General features: G+C 47.1%; 1 long non-coding RNA gene across 1 annotated transcript in view; it reads right to left on the bottom strand.

Annotated features, from left to right (window-relative positions):
- Positions 1 to 1,688: 1,688 nt before the first annotated feature.
- Positions 1,689 to 23,263, bottom strand: part of LOC118242159 — a 25,066-nt gene continuing 3,491 nt past the window's right edge. Inside the window, exon 3 of the long non-coding RNA XR_004776603.1 lies at positions 1,689 to 2,228. This is a non-coding gene — a long non-coding RNA (uncharacterized LOC118242159). The remainder of the gene's footprint in view (positions 2,229 to 23,263) is intronic.

Below are 23,263 nucleotides of genomic sequence, written 5' to 3' on the forward strand. Positions count from 1 at the left end.
AAAGAATGAATCAAGCATCGAGTTTGGGTCTTTCATACACAGCAGAGTGGCGTGTGTGTGTGTGTGTGTGTGTGTGTGTGTCTACGTCTTTCGTAAACAACAGCAGTGTGTGCTAGTTCTTTCCAGCTCCTGACTAACACGGGGAGTTCCACTGATTCCCCATATTCCAGTTTTAGGTCATACCTCTCTCACGTCTTGATCAGAAAAAAATGAGATGTGCAGTTCTGAATTAGCATGTGCTGCAGTGGTGTGTGTGTGCGCGTGTGCGCGTGTGTTTGCGTGCATGCGTGCGCATGTGTGTTTTTGTGTGGCATGCACACTCTGACAGGAAATGAGACGATCTCCTGGGCCTTTGCTGCCTTCTGTGGTGACCATAAGGAAAAGTCTGGAAAAACTCACTCCATAATTCTGAAGTGCAAACTCACTCCATAATTCCTCAGCGTTCCTCAGAGGCAAGCCAAAGAAAACAGCGTCACACTCAATCGCCTCTCTGAATTTCCTGCATGCTCTCATTTCAGCATTTTGTCCCTGGATGCAAAAATAAAGGTGTTCACTGTTGCACCATGGGAAATGTGTTGATTTAAGGGGCCATTTGCGTCTGCTGTGAGATGTCAGAGTCGCTGTGCGAGCTTGTGCTTCTTCTCTAAAGGCAAGCGGTGAAATTCCCTCAGAGCTGCAGCTTGGCATGCAGATGCCTTTAGCCCATCTCCACACTGTCTGGCTCATCAAAAAAAAGAGTCCCTTCAAAATTCCTAAGAGTCTCCATCATCCGCTTTTACCTTGGAGCCACACCTGAGGCTCTGTGTGTGTGTGTGTGTGTGTGTGTGTGTATGTGAGTAGGTGAGTGCGTGCCTGAGAATGTGTGTTTGTGTAAATGAGTACATGTTCATGTATACGTTGGCAATAGAGCCGCAGGAGGGACCCGCTATGCACATGCTGTCAGCTTTCAGCTCTGAGCACTGCCCTGCTGAAGGACAGCCTGTAACACACCGCCATATTTCAGCTTCTAACACACCCAGCAATATTCCAGCCTGTTACACAACCAGCCATATTTCAGCCTGTAACACACCCAGCAATATTTCAGCCTGTTACACAACCAGCCATATTTCAGCCTGTAACACGCACAGCCATATTTCAGTCTGTAACACGTAGTGATATTTCGGTCTGTAACACACAGTGAAATTTCAGTGTGTAACACACTGAGTCATATTTCAGTCTGCTCTGTACTTGGCCACAATGTACATACAGCTCTGGCAAAAACATTTCTGCTCTGGAGAATCGACACAGGTCATAGGTCACATGTCACAGGCTTATGTTGTTTTTGCTTGTTGTACAGTTACACAATGAAATTTCCTTTCTAAAGAAAATTATTTTTAGATACACAAAGTTCTGCACATTCTGTGTTTTTGCTAGTGTATATATTATATGCATTTAACTTGTATGTAGCTTGTATGTAATATGTTTAGCATGTATATGTAACATGTTTTGTATGCATATGTATGTCATATGTTGTATGTGTACATAAGTAATACCACTTTCATTGTTTGGTTTTGCAACACTATTTTCTTATCTGTTTGCCAAATGAGCCCTTGCAATGAAAAACCATATATGTCCATATACTGCTCTTAATAATATAAAATAAAACTAATATAAATAATATAAAGTTTTATTTTTAAATGCCCACATGAATGAAGAAAGGTAAGTCTAAATAAAACATATTTCGAATTTTAATGGAATTTTAATGTAACTGTTGTAGAAAATCAAAAACTAAAATATCTGATTACACAAGAAGGGAAAATGGCTGATATATGGTTGTTCATTGCAAGGGCTGAAATATTTATTGCAGAGAGTGAGTGAAGCATATCAATTCTGTAGCCCTTGATTAAAACGGATGGAGAACGTAGAGGATGCAGAGACCCTGTTGGGTGGAGGTGCAGGGTGGTGCTTTAGTCACTGTCTCTCCTCTCAGAGTGAGAGAATGTTGGGTTGAGGCAGACAGACATTGCAGTAGTCCAGCAGTCTTGAAGGTTGGTCCTGTGTGTTTGAAGTCTTATGGACGAAGCTGAAAAGGTTTACCAATTGTTGAGTATTTCGCTTTGTCCCAGTCCTACACATTCGGAATGCTGGCTGGCTGTCCCAACCGGAGCATGTTTCTCCAGTCGTCCAGCCCAGGGAGAGAGTCTGGAGTCGTATTAGTGTGCAGTGTTCCAACAGTGATGCCCAAACGTCTGCATGTTTAATAGGAAGGTTGATAAGAAGGAAGACATGACTACTACATAGACAGATTAATTTGGGCTCTCGTACAAAGTGTATACACATGATAACAGCCATACACACATGGATGTATGAACACACACACACACACAAACACATACACAGACACAGGCACACATGCATTCATAAACACGCACATACATAGACAAACACACACACACACACACACAGAGGCTCATTTAACTTTGCTCTCGGAGAGGGATCTGCTGATCCTGGTGATCACGTGTTTAATTTCTTTCTCCTCATTGACTTCAGTCAGTGACACGTGCGTCATTCCCAGAGAAGCGTGCATTCTGGGCGTCATTAATGCACTCCGCTCTCTCGGCTGGCTGGCAGCACCTGATTAGCTGGGAAAGAGGAGCACACAAGAGAGACAGAGAGAGAGAGAGGAGCATCATGCTCTCGGAATAACGGCGCTCCCTGTCTCCCGGCTGCCTCTCCCCAACGCCACAGGCTCTGATTATTGCCGCTCAATTTTACGGTTTGTTGATCCTTTCACCTGACGACTCTGAGCGACAGCAAACCGCAGGCAGGAGGCGGCGTGCGAGTTCCCCCAGCAGGAGTTCCGTCACGCGAGATCCCTAACTGAAGCCAAAACAAGCAGAGTTCCTTTGCTAAAATTAGCCCCGCCCCTCCGAGCCGCGACTGAGCGCGGATTCATCCCAGAGTTAATGATCTGACCTTAATGGCAGCAAAAACCAGTAATTGGACAGGCTGAGACTGTCGCAAACCCAGGGACACTGAGTCCCTGCTGCAGAAAACACAGCAGAGGGGGATTGTGGGGCAGAACGATCTGGATTCTTCTTTTTTTCTCTGGGCCAAATATTGGTGGGTTATTATATCCAGGGGCCTGGATGTCAGAGCGGTACTGGTCCTCCGGAGAGAGGCGCGCCCCACGCGTACGGCCCGCGGGGCCTCCTGCCTAACACTGCACTAATTAGCCCATGAGATTCGCCATCCTATCACCTCTCTGAACGTTTCCCCCGGCTCTTTATTTATTTACCCGAGCTGTAGTTGCATGATAATTAGTCTTGTTATTTTCCACCAAATTGGTTTGCTGAGTCATACATCTCTTTCTGCTAAGCCGTGTTTCGCGGAGTCTCTTGCAGCCCAGACCATCAAGCTGACTGTTTACGTCACGGTTTACGTTCCAGCATGTCCCCTACGCCGTCACGCCGTCATCCGGACAGCCATCCAAGCGCAAGTCAAACCTCCAGCAGATCCAGCAGCCTGCGGCGGGTGCATCCAAAACATGGAATATTATCACTACCAGCAGCCGACCAGCTATCCGGACCCTGCACCCAAGACGCCCAACAGATGGGGCCCTGTTGGGGGGAAGGGCAGCAAGGAGGGGAGACCCCACCAGACTCCACCCCTTCTACAGTGGTCTGGAGTCAGGCAGGACAGACATCGGTCAGTGTCCCCAGACAGGTGACCATGGGCCCTCACATGGGCCATGAAATATGTATGAAAGGAGGATGTTAGGAGAGAGGAAGAGGCGAGAGGAGCAAGCCGTGTGTATAATCGATGTTTCGATCGACTCCACTCTTTTGTTTACAGTCGTCACGCGTGCGTTTTGCGTTCACTCTGCTTCATCCTTCCTGCATGCACCTTCACTGGCTTTTCCCTGAATTCTGCCCAGAAAAAAGAACTGAAAAAAATGACGTCAGCGCTCACGACCCGGAGGCAAAATCTCGCCCTTTCGGTGCACTTCCTCTCTGTCGAGCACAATATCGCACGCTTTTCCTCCTCTGTGCAGTCGGCATGACGATCGCTGATTTTTCACTTTAACAGTCCTTAATTTCAGACCATGCTGCAAAAATCTCCCTACGCCCCCCTCCAACAGCCTGTGCTAGTTCCCGCCCACCTTAGCTCAAACAACTTCATTACACTCTTATTCTGAAACCCAAATCTCGAAGTTTACCTCACCAGATGGCAGTGGCTGTTATGAACTTTCCAATTACGGGAGAATACCTGACTCAGCCTTGCGGATAATTGACCTCTGCTGGTATGGCTGAAAAGGGATCCGTGAGCCCAGGCCGAATAATGGAAGGCAAATCCGCTACCTGGGGAAATGAGTGTATTCACACTAATCCGCTGGCCTGGAGGCTAAGGGCCACTTTAATAGGGGCGCAGAGGGGCGGGTGCATTGTCCACTGTGCCTGTCAAGAGCCCTGCCACACGCCAGGCAGCCTTCTCTGCTAGCCTGTTAGCCTCTCTCTCTCTCTCTCTCTCTCTCTCTGCTAGCCTGTTAGCCTCTCTCTCTCTCTCTCTCTCTGCTAGCCTGTTAGCCTCTCTCTCTCTCTCTCTCTCTCTCTCTCTCTCTCTCTCTCTGCTAGCCTGTTAGCCTCTCTCTCTCTCTCTCTCTCTCTCTCTCTCTCTCTGCTAGCCTGTTAGCCTCTCTCTCTCTCTCTCTCTCTCTCTCTCTCTCTCTCTGCTAGCCTGTTAGCCTCTCTCTCTCTCTCTCTCTCTGCTAGCCTGTTAGCCTCTCTCTCTCTCTCTCTCTCTCTCTCTCTCTCTCTCTCTCTCTCTCTGCTAGCCTGTTAGCCTATCTCTCTCTCTCTCTCTCTCTCTCTCTCTCTCTCTGCTAGCCTGTTAGCCTATCTCTCTCTCTCTCTCTCTCTCTCTCTCTCTCTCTCTCTCTCTTTCTCTCTCTCTCTCTCTCTCTCTTTCTCTCTCTCACCCTCTCTCTCTCTCCCTCTCTTTCTCTTTCTCTCTCTCTCTCTCTCTCGCTCTCTCTCTCTGCTAGCCTGTTAGCCTGTCTCTCTCTCTGTCTGCCTGTTTGTTAGCCTCTCTCTTTCTCTCTCTCTCTCTCTCTCCGTCTTTCTCTCTCTGCATGTTAGCCTGTATCTCTCTCTCTCTCCTTGTCTGTTATCCTGTCTCTCTCTCTCTCTCTCTCTCTCTCTCTCTCTCTCTCTCTCTCTCTCTCTCTCTCTCTCTCTCTCTCTTCAAGCTGCAGGTCTGATTTAGCAGGAATGAAGGAAGGCTGCACAGGGCCTGCAGGTTCATTGTAAACCGAAGCCAAATCATCTGTAGAGCTTTTGGTTAGAGACTTTACTCTCTTCTCATTTTAAAAATGATTCTCTGTCAGAAAGATTCATGATGTCAGAATATAGAAATTCATAACACTCGTCCCATTTCGTGGTAGGACTTAATGTCACACTACAACCTATGTAGTCGCATGTCTCATGCACAATTAGACATTTGTTTTGATAGAATCCTCATAAACTGACATCCAGTCTATTGGTTAGCCAGCTTGGTAGCTATTGCGCCGAACATTACCTATGCTAATTTGATTAACTTGATCTTACTGTGTGTATATACAACCTTGTTAGTCATAGACAAAGCTTGTGTTGTCTAGACAATTCCCTGTGTAAACACTTACTTGATTGGAACATCCAAACAGCAAGCCACATGTTTACAATTACCATCTGATAAGAAATACAGTTTGAGGGAAAATGTAATTAGCAGCCACTATAAACAGGCCTCACAGGGCATGATTTAGGAATCAGTCTTGATTAATGTGCGTGAGTGTGACATACTTCCACATATTAATTTTCCCTGTCGTCGTGGAGTTTTGGTTTTTAGGCTAATGGTGTTTTATTGAGACATCATATCTTTGACTGCTGTACTGTAATCCTTCAGACAGAGGGTAGGTCTACATTAGGTTCTGTGTTAGGGTCATAGTCTACATTAGGTCATGTGTTAGGATCATAGTCTACATTAGGTCCTGTGTTAGGGTCATAGTCTGCATTAGGTCCTGTGTTACGGTCATAGTCTGCATTAGGTCCTGTGGGAGGGTCATAGTCTACATTAGGTCTGGATTCTGGAACACAGCTTCAGTGCCTCATGGTCTTCTCTATCCATACCTTTGTTAATGGCTGAGAGGTGATTATGCCAGTGGTCGAACTCTAAATGCAAATAAACAGCGTTATTTGGCTGCCTGCTAAGCTGAGCCAACAGAGCTAAGTATTGGTGGTCAGCTTTGCAATTAACCTCCCGTGATTAGGTATGAGTTCATTCTCAAGCAGGTTGCCATGCGCGCGGTGGGGGGTGGGTGTAAGAGGCTGGAGAGAACTGTAGAAATGTCAGCTTCTGATGGACTTGGTTTCATCACTGTGCAAGTTTGACTCACATGGTGTTTTCCAATTAACTTGGTAGGATGTTTGTGTGAGATTCGTATTCCGAACCACCTTGGGTGTGCGGTACGCTGGGAAGCGTCTTTAGCACGCGGCACTGTTCATGAGACCCAGTGTGTGTAGAGTTTGATTATCTCCTTCCTCCTTTTTTCTGTTAATTTGCCTAACTGCCTAACTGAGGCTAAGACCCTGAGTTATTACCACCCAGCAGCTCCATAGCTCTGTCCCTGTTTGATGATGTTGCTAAAGAGTGGCAGACAGCCAATCAGGACCTGCCAAAGGCGGTTCAGGGGTTAATTGAGGGTATGTTTGGCCTCACAGACCAGTTGCTGCACACACAGCGTGGAGCCTCAGTGCTGAGTGATGGGCATCTTAATCTGTCTTCTGCTTCATATTGTTAATATTCACACATAATCCTGGAAGTATGAAGCTAGAGGAAGACCAGCCAGGGGCATTTTCCATCTGCCTGCCTGTCTGTCTGTCTGTCTGTCTGACTGTCTGCCCATTCATCTGTCTGTCTGACTGGCCCAGCTATGTTCTGCCTGTCTGCCAATCCACTTGTCTGTCTGTCTTGCCCATCTCCTACCTACCTGTCTGTCTGTCTTGCTCATCCTAACCTATTTGTGTGTCTGCACGTCGTCCTGTCTGTCTTTCTGCCAGTCTGTCACGTGTGTGTGCGCCCATCCTTCTCTCTGTCTGTCTGCCAATACGCCTTTCTGTATGTCTGCTCATCTTCCTTTCTGTCTGCCCGTCTCAACAACACTGGCACAATGCTGCCTCTCCCAGGGGGCGCTGGGGTTCAAGCCCCATGCAGGCAAGCGCACCATGCCATGCTAATAAGAATCCTTGGGCAAGCACTCCTAGCACTGCACTCACCTACCTTGCTAACATGATTGAAATTGTAAGTCTCCCTGGATAAAATCATCTGTCAAACACAAAAATGTAATTGTCTGTCCACCCACCCCTCAGTCTTTCTGTCTGCCTATCCCTCATACTGCCTGTCTACCTACCCCTTAGTCTGTCTATCCACCTACCCCTCAGTCTGTCTGTCTGTCTACCTACCCCTCAGTCTCTCTGTCTACCTACCCCTCAGTCCATTTGTCTGCCTACCCCTCAGTCTGTCTGTCTGCCTACCCCTCAGTCAGTCTATCCGCCCCCCCCAGTCTGTCTGTCTACCTACCCCTCAGACTGTCTATCCGCCTACCCCTCAGTCAGTCTGTCTGTCTACCTACCACTCAGTCAGTCTGTCTGTGTTGGTGTATTTAACTCTGTGTGTTTAACTCTGTGCTGGTGTATTTAACTCTGTGCTGGTGTGTTTGGCTCTGTGCTGGTGTATTTAACTCTGTGCTGGTGTGTTTGGCTCTGTGCTGGTGTATTTAACTCTGTGCTGGTGTGTTTAACTGTGTATTTAACTCTGTGCTGGTGTGTTTAACTCTGTGCTGGTGTATTTAACACTGTGCTGGTGTGTTTAATTCTGCACTGGTGTATTTAACTCTGGGCTGGTGTATTTAACTGTGCTGGTGTGTTTAACTCTGTGCTGGTGTATTTAACTCTGTGCTGGTGTATTTAACTCTGTGCTGGTGTGTTTTACTCTGCACTGGTTTATTTAACTCTGCACTGGTGTGTTTAACTCTGTGCTGGTGTATTTAACTCTGCACTAGTGTATTTAACTCTGCACTGGTGTATTTAACTCTGTGCTGGTGTGTTTTACTCTGCACTGGTGTATTTAACTCTGCACTAGTGTATTTAACTCTGTGCTGGTGTGTTTAACTCTGCACTGGGGTATTGAACTCTGCTGGCATATTTAACTGTGCTGGAATTTAACTCTGCTGGTATATTTAACTCTCTGCTGGTATTTGACTCTGCTGGTATATTTAACCCTGTGTTGGTATTTAACTCTGCTGGTATATTTAACTCTGCACTGGTATTTAACTCTGCTGGTATATTTAACTCTGCGCTGGTATTTAACTCTGCTGGTATATTTAACTCTATGCTGGTATTTAACCTTGCTGGTATATTTAACTCTGTGCTGGTATTTAACTCTGCTGGTATATTTAACTCTGTGCTGGTATTTAACTCTGCTAGTATATTTAACTCTGCACTGGTATATAACTCTGCTGGTATATTTAACTCTGGGCTGGTATTTAACTCTGCTGGTATATTTAACTCTGTGCTGGTATTTAACTCTGCACTGGTATTTAACTCTGCTAGTATATTTAACTCTGCACTGGTATTTAACTCTGCTGGTATATTTAACTCTGCACTGGTATTTAACTCTGCTGGTATATTTAACTCTGCGCTGGTATTTAACTCTGCTTATATATTTAACTCTGTGCTGGTATTTAACTCTGCTGATATATTTAACTCTGCGCTGGTATTTAACTGTGCTGGTATTTAACTCTGCTGGTATATTTAACCCTGTGCTGGTATTTAACTCTGCGCTGGTATTTAACTCTGTGCTGGTATATTTAACTCAGCGCTGGTATTTAACTCTGCGCTGGTATTTAACTCTGCTGGTATATTTAACTCTGTGCTGGTATTTAACTCTGCGCTGGTATTTAACTCTGCTGGTATATTTAACTCTGTGCTGGTATATTTAACTCTGCGCTGGTATTTAACTCTGTGCTGGTATATTTAACTCTGCGCTGGTATTTAACTCTGCTGGTATATTTAACTCTGCGCTGGTATTTAACTCTGCTGGTATATTTAACTCTGCGCTGGTATTTAACTCTGCTGGTATATTTAACTCTGTGCTGGTATTTAACTGCTGGTATATTTAACTCTGCACTGGTATATTTAACTCTTTCCCTCTTCTTCTACCTTTTTTCAACCCTTTCATTCAGTCCATCTCTCTGCCTTTTTCATTCTCTCCATCTCTCTTTCTCTCTCTCACACACACCCCTTCTCTCCCTATCCCTTCATCTCTTTCTGGTTCTTCATCTGTGTTCCCCTGTATCTCGTGTTAGGTTGAACAGACCTGGTTTGTTCTATTCGTAGCCTTTTGGTTCGATGGCATGTTCAGTTCTGGAGTTTCATGACATTTTGTTCAGCCATGTGGCAATTAGAATGTCAAACCAAACGCAGTGGAAGCCGACAGCAGAGCAAAGTTTGCTGCTATTTCTGACCCAGTACAACACAGTTGTGGGAAAACACATAAATGTGTCTAAACACACTCACTCACTCCCACACACACACACACACGTCCTTTCTTCTCTCCCAGTAGTATGGAAATCACACAGTTAGCAACACAATGTGAGAACTCTGACCTTCAGGATGGTGCATTCTGACCGGCCATATCAATCTATTCACCAGTGTCTACAACTCTCGCTAACCTCTACACACACAGACACACACACACAAACATAAACATGAATCACACCCTCAATCACACAAACATATATCGCACACAAACACACAACTCATCCTAACACACCCAAACACATCACATCCTAACACACACACACAGACACACCCACACCACACACAAACAAATTAACACACACACATGAACAAATATACACACACATCCACAAACACACAAACACACACACATGCAAATGAAGGTACATGCACACAAACACGTGTGAATGCATTTACTGTATTTCTTAAACATATGTTCCAAACTACCTACAAACTTCTCAGAATGAAGAGAATCGGGTTAATAACATGCACATACATGCACTATTCCACTAAAACTGTCTGATTATTTCGTACAGCACAGAGTAATGTTAGCTGGCTGTCTACTAGGTAGTGTTTCACGGGAGGCGTTAGGTCTCTGCTCCCCTCGGTCTCTGCTCCCCTATGTCTCTGCTCCTCTACGTCTCTGCTCCCCTGTGTCTCTGCTAGAATTTGCATCAGTTAGGTGAGGACTAATGAGTGACAAACAGCTTCACCACAGGTCACTTCCTTTGAGGTCATCAATCTTAGACACATCTGCCATTCATTGTCTAATCACCCTACCACAGTTACCCAGGACTACAGGAGTGTGTCTAACCACTCTACCACAGTTACTAGGAGTAGAGAAGTGTGTTTATTTTCATTTAAATAGGACATACACTGGATTCCATTTCTACTGGATTTAATTTGTAATTTGCATTCTCTCTCTCTCTCTCTCTCTCTCTCTCTCTCTCTCTCTCTCTCTCTCTATCCCCCCGTCTCTCTGTCTCTCTCTGTCTCTCTGTCTCTCTCTGCCAGTCCCTAACAAGATAAATGGAAGACGTTCACTTCTCATATATTGCCCACTTCTCCTCTGCAATGAGTCTCCAGTGAGAAACTCTGCCAGCGCGGCACGTGTGTGTGTGTGTGTGTGTGTGTTTGCGCACGCGTGCGCGTGTGTGTGTGTGCGCGTGCGTGTGTGTGTCCTCCTGCGGGTGCCTCCTGATGTGATGACAAGTTCCGAAGGCCTCCTGCACAGCTGGAGGCCCCTAGCACCAGACATCTGAGGTGTCCCCCCACCTCGCCAGACCAAAAATACCCACGCAGTCAAGAGCCAAGCGGTTTGTACCCTATACACGTGTTCTGTCACTCTCTCTCTCTCTCTCTCTCTCTCTCTCTCTATCTATCTCTCTCTCTCTCTCTCTCTCTCTCTCTCTCTCTCTCTCTCAGCTCTACCCCCCCATTGTAGTTCCATTAAAGAAAATGTGATATCTCTTCTTTCTCCACACAAGGGCAGTTTCAGCCACGGAAGGACCCAAGGGAGTGTCTGTCCTTCTGTGCTTTCGAACCCGCCCATCTTGGTGTTAACCAGGTTAATTACAGGCTGGGATAATCACAGAGTGAGGCACGTCATTTTTGGGAACACTGCTAGTTCTCTGAAAAACAATGCCATGAAATCAATCCACATAAACCATCGGTAAGATTTCACTGGGATTATTCAAATGTGAACTAAGGCCAAAGCCTTAATCACCCACTCAGGATTTATTAAGTCCTCATGGCTCAGGGAAACATATGTTTCCTCTCACACTCTCTCTCTCTCCCTCTCTCTCTCTCTCTCTCTCTCTCTCTCTCTCTCTCTTTCTTAAGGATGCTGCTAAGCTGATGGCTACTTGTGTAGACACAGAGCCCTACAAATAACAGAGCCTACTGAAGAGGGCCAATTACAAACATGACTGTGTCTCACTCTCTCAGAGCTGGATGAGAGAGAGAGAGGGAGAGAGAGAGAGAGAGAGAGAGAGGGAGAGAGAGAGCGAGAGAGAGAGGGAGAGAGAGAGAGAATGGAAGAGGGGGAAGTGGTTAAGAAGGGTTAAAGGTCAAACAGAACTGCTCCCAATCAGTGTTGTTTAAGCAGCTGCCTGACCCAGGCAAGCCCAGTGTGTGTGTGTGGGGGGGGGGGGGGGGGGGGCTGCCAATCACATCACTGCTGAGCACAGTGTGTAGCTTGATGCCTGAATGGATGGACAAACGGAGAGAGAGACAGAGAGAGAGAGAGAGAGACAGAGAGAGAGACAGAGACAGAGAGACAGAGAGAGAGCGAAAGCAAAGGAATGCAGACTCTCAGACCAGCAGACCAATTAAAATCAAGTGGGGGCAAGTCTGTGAGTTTCTTTTTCACTTGTAGGTGCTGCAGCTGTAAGTTGCTGAGACCAGTAGACTCTCAGACGAGTAGACTCTCAGACTACTAGACATCGGAATTGGTGTCTCGGCCAAAACAACACTATAGTATTTCTACTTTATCATTACTGACATGCAATATGCTCCATATTACTTCATGTGTGGTCACTTCAGACTGGTTGGGGGTGTGGTCACTGTAGATTGGTTGGGGGTGTGGTCACTATAGATTGGTTGGAGGTGTGGTCACTGTAGATTGGTTGGGGGTGTGGTCACTGTAGATTGGTTGGGGGTGGACACATCAGGATGTTTATCCAAATTAGGATACAATAAAAAAATATTAAATATATAAATATTAAAATATTTTCAAAATCACTGTTTAGTATGAGTTATTCATGTTAAATAACTTAATTCCAATAAAGTGGACAAACTCCTATAACTGAATCTGTTGGCACACATTTATGTTATAGCCATGAGCAGAGCAGAATGTCGACAGAATAAAAACCTTCACATATTTTATTCCATTCATCACAGTTTTCCCCTAAATTTGTAATCTTTTTTTCTCCCGAGGGCCTGACTAAATAGGCCTCATTTGCATTGCAAAGCGCGGCAGATTGACAGGCGTTTAGGATGTATGCCAGGAGGACTTCAGAGCTACCCAGCTGTCGTGCCTCCAGATGTGGTGTCTTGAGTTTCGGGGTGATGGACACGTGGTTCTTCTGTGTCTTCTGCTTCCTAGTTCAGTGGCCACGCCCCCTCCTCATGCTGACCTAAGGGCGGCTCGGAGAACCCGGAGCTCCGCTGTAATCCAGGTGCGTTTTGGGTGGATCAGCAGGTCTGACGAGGGGTAACTTCACTGATTGGACTCTGGCTTCACAGGGAAACTCAAATTAAGGCCAAGGATTACTTAGCATCAGACATTGGACTGGTAGTAAGCACTAGACAGGAAGAGGAGCCATTTTGGATCCAACCTTCCTATTCCTCTTCATGGTTGCCGGGGTTACAACCTTGTCTAGGTTAAAAGTGTAATTGGTGTAGTGGTATAAAAGTGATATATGTATTTAAAGACAGGACTACTCATCTGTCTTATACCTTGATTGGTGTCCTGGGGGTCAGCAATCAAAGGGGTAACGGTTACCGCTGATTGGTTGGAGGTGTGGTCGTTGCAGGCCTGGTTGGGGGTGTGGTCACTGCAAACTGGAGGACAGTTATTCAACTAGAAAGAAAAGTGCACTTCCTGCTCTGTCCACTCACCCAGGAAAGCTGTTACCTATTAACCAGGGCAGATAACCAATGAAATGGTCTGAATATAACTATGGGAAAGAATTTGATAGTTGTTGTGTGAAAGAAAAGTGTGTTTATAATTGTGAAAAACTGTGCTACACTTCTTCCTTGTTTTAGCGTTGCACACAGGTACAACCTCACGCACCTTGACAAACCAATGCCAGGGGCCCACATCAGATTCTTTAACATTTCACCAAGAAAAAGCTTTTTTTGCACAGGGAGACAGACAGTACACTGCCTAACAGTGAAGCGATGGCAGATCTCTGCCTGTGTTCCGAAGGCTGTCAGAAGACACACTGTACTCTGTTTGGCCAATTAAGCAAAATTGACATGTAGATTGCTAAGCTGTCATGGCTGGCCGTGCCGGGACGAGGCTCTACAAACCCGACTGACTGATGTGATCTCGTCTGTGTTATTAAGCGGATCTTACTGTCTTTCTCCTCTCAAAAGAAAAACAACTTGCTATAAATATTGCATGTGACAACAATGGAACATGTCTTCAAATGCATATGTGACAGAGATAACTTTTGCCTGAGGTAAAACTGAAAAAAAAAAAAAAAAAAGTTTGAGGAAGTTTGTTTGCGCTGACAGGATCTGCAGGAATTAAATGATAGTTCTGGAGAAAAAAAGACTATGTCAGTCACAGACCAGGCGGACAGATCTGGACTGAACAGAGATCAACCCTTTTCTGCCAGGTTTTCTTTGCAGGCTGAGATAAGAACGACAGAAGGGGAATTTCTACCATCTCTGTCTCCTGATAGTGTTTATCTTTCCCACCGTTCATAACTATCTGACTCAGGCCGATGATAAAAACAAAAATCTTTTCCGATTAATGTTCGCCATAATTTTAAACATTATCACTCTAGTTCTTTAATGTTTAGACACATATTTGAAGATTTACAGATCAGAAGAGACTTGATATGGGAGAAATTGGTTAAATCCATCACGTCTGCGTTTATATGTTCGCATCATATCGTTTTGCAGGATTTCTGGTGGGTCCCCTGCAGCAGACGATGCATAAATGTATTTTTATGAAACAGGCAATTCAACGTATTACGTTTGGTAGTTCTTTAACTTTAAACGCCAGCTGTGTGTTTGCTGGGCTGAGTAGAGCCTAAAACATCAGAAATGCACTCTGAACACTAGGCCATGGTCCACACGGAAGCCCAGAGAGGCTTCCAGGACTTTTTAATATGGATTTTTGTTAAGGTGGCAAGCAGAAGTGTCTGCATGAATCTAGAACTAATTTTAAATAGAATATATAAAATAATATAATCGTATGTGTCAGTAGTTGACTTGGCGATAAACAAATTATTCAACAATATTTACCTTCAGCTAAAAGACACACCTCACACTGTCGTATCCTGAATTATGCTGCTTTATGCTGGTTTGCATCACAGTGTAATGAACAAAATTGACATTCATTTGATAATATCATTACTACTGTAAGATATTCAGTGTGAACAAATAAAAAGACCATTACAAAAAAGAAAACCTGTAGTTTTTAAGTTTTTAAGCATAAAACAATTAGGTACAAGTACAATGTGCTTGACAATTTGTTGTATTTAAGGTATAACATACCCAGCCCTGCATCAACTTTGAACATGCAGAAATTCTGCAGAAATGATAACTTTCAGAGATGTGAGCAGATATGAATTCACTTTTATAAGATCTCGCCACACAAACTATGGAAAGAGAAGCCACAAAAAACAGGAAACAACAGCCAGTCTTCCACTGAGCAATGGGGCAGGTGAGCTGAGTAAGACTGTAGCTCAGAAAAATTACACAGTGCTGGGGCCAGTGATTACACTTGGGTCTGTGACTGGTCTGGGGTCAGTGTTTATGGTTGCATGAGTGATTGCACCAGGGACAGTGATTGATTGCGGTGGGGTCAGTGATTTCACTGAGGTCAGTGACTGTTCTTGGGTCAGTGACTGTTCTGGGGTCAGTGATTGCACTGAGGTCAGTGACTGTTCTTGGGTCAGTGACTGTTCTGGCGTCAGTGATGCGCGGAGGTAAGTGACTGTTCTGGGGTCGGTGTTTTCTCTAATTGCTACAGCATTACACACTATTTTAAGACAAATGTGAATCTGCTCAGCAAGATCCAGTCTTCAAAATACATCAACTTACTCTCTCTCTCTCTCTCTCTCTCTCTCTCTCTCTCTCTCTCTCTCTCTCTCTCTCTCCCCATCTCTCTCTCTCTACCATTTCTCTCCCCCCATTTAATTCTCTCCCACTCTTTCTTTCTCTCACACATACCCTCTCTCTTCCTCTCTAGTGTTCTCTCTCTCTCTCTCCCTCCCTCTCTCTTTCAGGTGGGCTTATGTATGTTGCATACATACATGTATATGGGGCAGAGGTGTATGGATCAGTGAGCTGGAACACATTCATCAGCACAGAGGAGGGCCTGTGTTAGTCACGTACGCACACACGCACACACACACACACACGCACGCATACACACACACGCACACACGCATGCATGCACAAACATACTCACACACAGTAAGAGAGAGAGAGAGAGAGAGAGAGAGAGAGAGAGAGAGAAAGCTAGCACAAGCACACATGATTCAAACCTTCATAGAGGACATATACCAAGCAAACAAATATTTTATTTTTGGTCATGAATTAAACACCACAGCATAAGGGGGAAGAACCTTCCCTCCCAGATACAGTGGCTTCCACAGAGCACTAATATATGGGTCACACCGTGCACATGCACATACTGTTCAGTTCAAAATGATTTTCTGCACTTTAACCTCATCTATGAATTCACTATTTTGCACCTACAGTACGGTGGTCTCAAGTAAAACACACACACACACAAACAGAGATCCCATTATTCATAGTCTCTGTATCCACTGCCACACACACACTCACACGCCCCTTACGCCCACACTTAGGCCAGCCCATCCCTGACAGAACTCCTTAATGACTGACACACAAAGCCCCTAACCCAACTCTGAGAACAGCAGGCCTCAAACCAGATGGCAAATTAGCAGCGATTGTTCAAAAACAATGTGGACTGTAGCGAGTGGGTGGGGAGGGTGGCCACTTCTGTCTGTGGAACCTAACCGGTTCCCGTGGTGATCAGTTTCTGAGCAGCTTCCATAAACATTTGAGTCTGAGTCCCAGGGCATTTAAACTCTCACAGCATCTGCCATGATGGAGATCTCTCTTTCTCCTCAACATCGGATCGGATTAGAATTATTTGCATGATGGTGGTGTAAACACCTTTCTGAGTGGCTTGTTCATTGGTCCTGTCAGACTTTGTTTGTAGCTAACAGAGCATGCCTACGTTACCATGGTAAAAGACCCGGCGGGTCTGTGTGTCGGACCTGCCCTACAGAGCGAACCACGGTCCCACGCAAGCCAAGCCCTAATGGGCTCTATTCCTTAATTTCATCTCTGATATCCTTCATTTCACTTCAAATATCCGTAATTTAACCTCCAATATCTTTAATTTAATCTCTAATGTCCTTAGTTTCATCCTGCTCCTCAGAGGTCGGTTGGATGCGACTTCCTTTTGGACCAAACAGCAGGTCTCATGTCATATTCTCCTACTGTTCATCTCTTATGTAATCCTGATTTATGTCTGGGATTAAATTCCCTGGTTCCACTCTGACAGTAGTGCATTAGTGCCTGAGCAGGATTGTAAACATGAAATTAGGAAAAGACGGCTCTCCCGCCCCCGCTCGGAGCAGTCTGGAGCTTTGGATGCCAACGAGGTGCTTCATTCGTGCTTAAATTTAGCGCTAACAGGATCTATCAGACCACATAATGGCAGCCTACACAGTCCAAACTAACCAGGGCTTATTTTAGCCTCCTCTCTGAGAGCGGCGGGGAAGCTTTCAGGCAACTTGCTTTTACCAACACCGCAATTTATTATTATTAAAACATAAATCAAAAAATAAAATCTAACGGCAAGAATAACAACCGAGGAGAGTTGCTCTGTTACAGCGGTACAGCTCACTTCTTGAGAGTGTACAATTAAGCCGTGTTTTGTTTGGCTTTCTTCAGCACGCCAGCTAAAGTCTGAGGCAAAAAAAAGAAAAAGAAAACTGTATTAATGGGAATTTCATTCGGCCTTGGAGAGGGAGTTGGAAGTTTGGTGCGGCCAAGAAATGCCAGCAGGGAGCTGGTGGAGCGCCAGGCGGAACGTGCGGTCGGACCCCACGGAAACGCGGCGTGGCAGGGCTGGTTGGAGCGAGGCAGGGACCACACAGCCAGGTGGAGGAGAGGAGGAACCCACGGGTCTGCGCCTGCAGACGTCAGCAGGGCCGGGGGGAAGCGTCCCACTCGCGTAAGCGGCTCCGGGCGGTCATGGCACTGTTTGCTCTGAAACTGACACATTTCCACGGGCCTCGAGTAGGACACGTGGAAGACCACGTGCGGTTAGCTGGTGCCGCTTATTTCCCATTGTCTGAGTAATACCACGACAGCACCAGAAAGGTCTGGAGGTGCGGTCGAGAGCAGACACACAGACGGTTGGGTGGGTTTTTTGCTTTTTGTGTGTGTTTTTGGCAGGCCGTGGGTTCCCTTTCGCGGCCTGCTAATTGTAGCTGAGCAGAGCTTCTGGAGCAGGTCTTTGGAGGAATTAGTCTGACAGTGATGAAGTAGTGAGATTTTCCCCAGTTCCCCTGTTAAGTCCTCCCTGTCTGAGTCTTTATTCAGTGCTGTAGCACACGCTACCCTGACTGGAGCATGGCACACACTACCCTCACTGGAGCATGGCACACACTACCCTCACTGCAGCATGGCACACACTACCCTGACTGGAGCATGGCACACGCTACGCTCACTGGAGCATGGCACACGCTACCCTGACTGGAACATGGCACACACTACCCTCACTGGAGCATGGCACACGCTACCCTGACTGGAACATGGCACACACTACCCTCACTGGAGCATGGCACACGCTACGCTCACTGGAGCATGGCACACGCTACGCTCACTGGAGCATGGCACACGCTACGCTCACTGGAGCATGGCACACGCTACCCTGACTGGAACATGGCACACACTACCCTCACTGGAGCATGGCACACGCTACCCTGACTGGAACATGGCACACACTACCCTCACTGGAGCATGGCACACACTACCCTCACTGGAGCATGGCACACACTACCCTCACTGGAGCATGGCACACGCTACGCTCACTGGAACATGGCACACACTACCCTCACTGGAACATGGCACACACTACCCTCACTGCAGCATGGCACACACTACCCTGACTGGAGCATGGCACACACTACGCTCACTGGAGCATGGCACACGCTACACTCACTGGAGCATGGCACACACTACCCTCACTGCAGCATGGCACACACTACCCTCACTGCAGCATGGCACACACTACCCTCACTGCAGCATGGCACACACTACCCTGACTGGAGCATGGCACACACTACGCTCACTGGAGCATGGCACACGCTACCCTGACTAGAACATCGCACACACTACCCTGACTGGAGCATGGCACACACTACGCTCACTGGAGCATGGCACACACTACCCTGACTAGAACATCGCACACGCTACCTTCACTGTATTGTGGCACACGCTACCCTCAATTCAATGGATTGTATGCTGCAGGACTCGGGGTGGTGGGGGGGACCAATAAAAGTATGAAACAAAAAGAGGAACAAGGTGAAATCATATGTGAGTTTGCTTGTTTCTTTTGCTGTTTATGCAAAACTGGCTGGGATCTCCCTGGGGGGGGGGAAGGCCTCTGAATGAGTGACAGCTCCGTGGGAGCAGATGAGTGCAGCAGGAAAGCAGGAAGCTGCACCTGCTCGGAACACGTGCCACATTTCAAAGTGCATTTGAACTCCTCCGTGTGAAGTGTCTTCTTCCTCTCCTCTGTCATCAGATACCGTTGATTTACAAGTCATGAGTGGATATCGCGTAAAGGGAGCAGAAGGCACAGGGACGGTATCTGAACGGGAGATGCGTTGGGAACGCCGTTCCCTACGGGCGCAGGGAAGCAGTATGTCCTAACATGTCAGGTTAAACACAGGTACATGGCGCCCAAAGCATCGAGCACTGCAACAAACACGCACGCATACACACGCACGCACGCACGCACACACACGCACGCACACACGCACGCACACACACACACACGCACGCCTGCACACACACACGCACGCACGCCCACACACACACACGCACGCACGCACACACGCACGCACGCACGTACGCACGCACGCACACACGCACGCATACACACACACACGCACGCATACACACACACGCACGCACACACGCACGCACACACGCACGCATACACACACACACACGCACGCATACACACACGCGCGCACACACACACACACGCACGCCCGCACACACACACGCACGCACACACGCACGCACACACACACACGCACGCACACACACACACGCACGCACACACGCACGCCCACACGCACGCACGCACACACACACACACGCACACACGCACGCACACACGCACGCATACACACACACACGCACGCTCGCACCCACACGCACACACACACACACACACACACACACACACACACACTAGCTGTGGCTCCAGTTATATGTTCTGAGACAAAGTCCCCAGTGAAGCGCATGCTATAGAAGAAAATCAGACTCCAAATTTTCAGGTCTCGATAATAACCCTTGTCGTTCTCTTCTTTCAAAGAAAAAGAGATAGTTTCGCCTTTTGTTTTGTTTCCTTGGCAACGACGCTTTTTAAATGCCACCCAAACTGGAGAACCACAGGAAGCCCTGGAGCTCGATGAAGTCCTCCATACGGTCCGGACAGGAGACTCAGCTCCACGCATCTGATAACCGTCTTTTGTAAAACACGCTACGATTAAATCATTTTATGGGAATTTGCTCCTGTGGTTGCCGGGACGTCAGAGGCGAGGTCGTGGTCGCTTGGCACGTTTTGTCGCTATTTCAGGGGGTTCGACATCAGAAAGCTTTGTTAGATAACAAAGATAAGGTTCTGCATTTCCTTTGCAGTGATGTGTCACTCATTTTTTACTAAGAGTGGTTAATCCATAGTGTGTGTGTGTGTGTGTGTGTGTGTGTGTGTGTGTGTGTGTGCGTGCGCGCGCATGAGTGCGTGTGCATGTATGTATTTGCTGAGTGCGCACATCACCAACCTCCTTCTAAAGTAACTTCCTCTTAAATGCCAGACATTATTCATATGTAGCCAGAGGGTAGACCTGTGCAGAGGCACACACACACACACACACACACACACACACACACACACACACACGTACACATGCAACCTCACACGGTAGGCTGATGGGCTGGGCTGATGGGCTGGTGGGCTGATGGGCTGGTTAGTTGGCTGATGGGCTGATGGGTTGGTTGACTGGCTGGTGGGCTGATGGGCTGGTGGACTGGTTGCTGGCTGGTGGGCTGATGGGCTGGTTGACTGGCTGGTGGGCTGATGGGCTGGTGGACTGGTTGCTGGCTGGTGGGCTGATTGGATGGTTGACTGGCTGGTGGGCTGATGGGCTGGTTGACTGGCTGGTGGGCTGATGGGCTGGTGTACTGGTTGCTGGCTGGTGGGCTGATGGGATGGTTGACTGGCTGGTGGGCTGATGGGCTGGTTGACTGGCTGGTGGGCTGATGGGCTGGTTGACTGGCTGGTGGGCTGATGGGCTGGTTGACTGGCTGGTAGGCTGGTTAATTCACTGTGGGGACATTCTGAGCCCAGGTGAAAAGGAGCTGCCCAGCTGGGTGTTTGTCACATTGAGGAACCACATTTGGCAAATCTGGACCAGAGCATGACAGTCATGACTCAGCCCAGCGGCACATAGGCACTCCGTGTGCCGGAATGCTGACTCATCTGTGGGTGTCCACCATCAACCTCTGGCGTGTTCCGCAGTAGTGGGAGGTTCACAAATGGTCCTAGTTACCGTGGTGACGGCTGAGCAGGTCGGAGGGACATTAAATAAACATTGCTCAGACGTCTGAGAGGATGTGTCAAAGATCACTGCCTCAAAATTGCGCTGGCCGTGTGCTGAATAATGTGCGGGAGTGTAAGTCATGTTTCCGTGGCGACAGCTCGAGTGTGCCGCTAGAATGTAGAGACAGCAGTGAGAATCCCCTCTAAAATAGTTATTCTATCCATTCAAGGTAAATGAGAATGTCTAGTTAGACAGAAGATCTGCCAAAACCTAATATTCTAACATACATCAAAATGGCCAACCACTAACACTCTCCAGGCTGCACATCCGTGTAGTCTGTGTGTGTGTGTGTGTGTGTGTGTGTGTGTGTGTGTGTGTGTGATGGGCTCTCTGGGTCCCTCAGCCTGTGCAGTGGCAGGCCCAACACAACCCTGAGCTTCTGTCCTCTTCTACACTTTCTCCCCTGGGCCCCCAGAAAAAGCTGCCAGCATTGCGTCTCCAAGCCCTTTTTGGTGTTGTATGCTACATGTGCTTCATGTGTAAGTGTGTGTGTGTGTTTATGGCTGCATCACCAGGCTGAAGCTGTGTCTGTGTCTCTGGGCTGAAGCTGTGTCTGTGTAGCCAGGCTGAAGCTGTGTTTGTGTCTCTGGGCTGAAGCTGTGTCTGTGTCTGTGGGCTGAAGCTGTGTTTGTGTCTCTGGGCTGAAGCTGTGTCTGTGTCTGTGCGCTGAAGCTGTATCTGTGTCTGTGTCTTTGGTCTGATTGCTGTAGTGGGTCAGTTCCTGATGGGTTTTGGGTCTGAGCTGCAGGCAAACTAAGCGAGATGTCTGCCTAGTAGGCTGTGTGTGTGTGTGTGTGTGTGTGTGTGTGTGTGTGTGAACTGCATGTTTAAGCATGTACCTTTCAGTTGTGGGTCCTTGTTAAAGGCAGAGGAGCTTAAAATGACAGGCTGCCAAAGTCAAGAAGATAAAGTTCCTAAAATAAAGAAGTCAGAGATACTCCATTCCATCTGTCACCATCTCTCTCTCCCCCTTCTCTCTCTCTGGCTCTTTCCATCTCTCTCCCCTTCTCTTACAATCTTTCCCTTTCTCTTACACTCTTGATTCTCTCTCTCTCTCTCTCTCTCTCTCTCTCTCTCTCTCTCTCTCTCTCTCTCTCTCTCTCTCTCTCCCTCCCTGCAGGATAACTTTGGCACGGATTGCTTCCGTGTATCCGTGTGAGGGTTTCATGGATGACATGTGTTCAACAAACACACACAGGAGGTTGCACATCTGGTAAAACTGCATGTGTGTGAGTGCATGTGCATGAGAGAGAGTGTGTCAGTGAATGAGAGTGTACATCATTTGAATTAGGCATCTTGCAGAGACTCAGCGGTGCTCTGTTCTGTGATTCTTACCTGTCAGAGTGAAATGCATTAGAAAAACTAGCTCCTGAGTGCACAGATCACACTGACCCAGGTCTGAGCTCAACACCATCACACTGGGCGAGGGCTGAGCCCAACACCATCACACTGGACGAGGTCTAAACCCAACACCATCACACCGAGTACAATACCATCACACTAGATGAGGTCTGAGCCCAACACCATCATACTGGATGAGGTCTGACTCCAACACCATTACACTAGACGAGGTCGGAGCCCAACACTATCACACTGGACGAGGTCTGAGCCCAACACCATCACACCGAGCAATACACCATCACACTGGATGAGGTCTGAGCCCAACACCATCACACTGAGCCCAACACCATCACACTGGACGAGGTCTGAGACCAACACCATCATACTGAGTCCAACACCATCACACTGAGGTCTGAGCCCAACACCACTGGGTTCTCCATCAGCCTCAGAACAGAATGTCTTCCTAATGGGTGAATTTAGACTATGACCTGATCACTTACCTGAACAGGTGAATGCATCTATGCATTAAATAGGTGGGTGGGGAGTTCATCTGTGATATAAAATACATTTGTTCATCCAATAAGTCCAGCTTGTTAACACCATGTGCAATAGAATTCTTCATGTCAGTTGGACAGTAAATAGCTTTCATTACTACACCTCTCATTAGGCCACAAGTATGTGGTAGTGTGGTTTACCTCATTCTGGGCA

This window comes from Electrophorus electricus, chromosome 10 (assembly GCF_013358815.1).
Source record: "Electrophorus electricus isolate fEleEle1 chromosome 10, fEleEle1.pri, whole genome shotgun sequence".
Taxonomy (NCBI): domain Eukaryota; kingdom Metazoa; phylum Chordata; class Actinopteri; order Gymnotiformes; family Gymnotidae; genus Electrophorus; species Electrophorus electricus.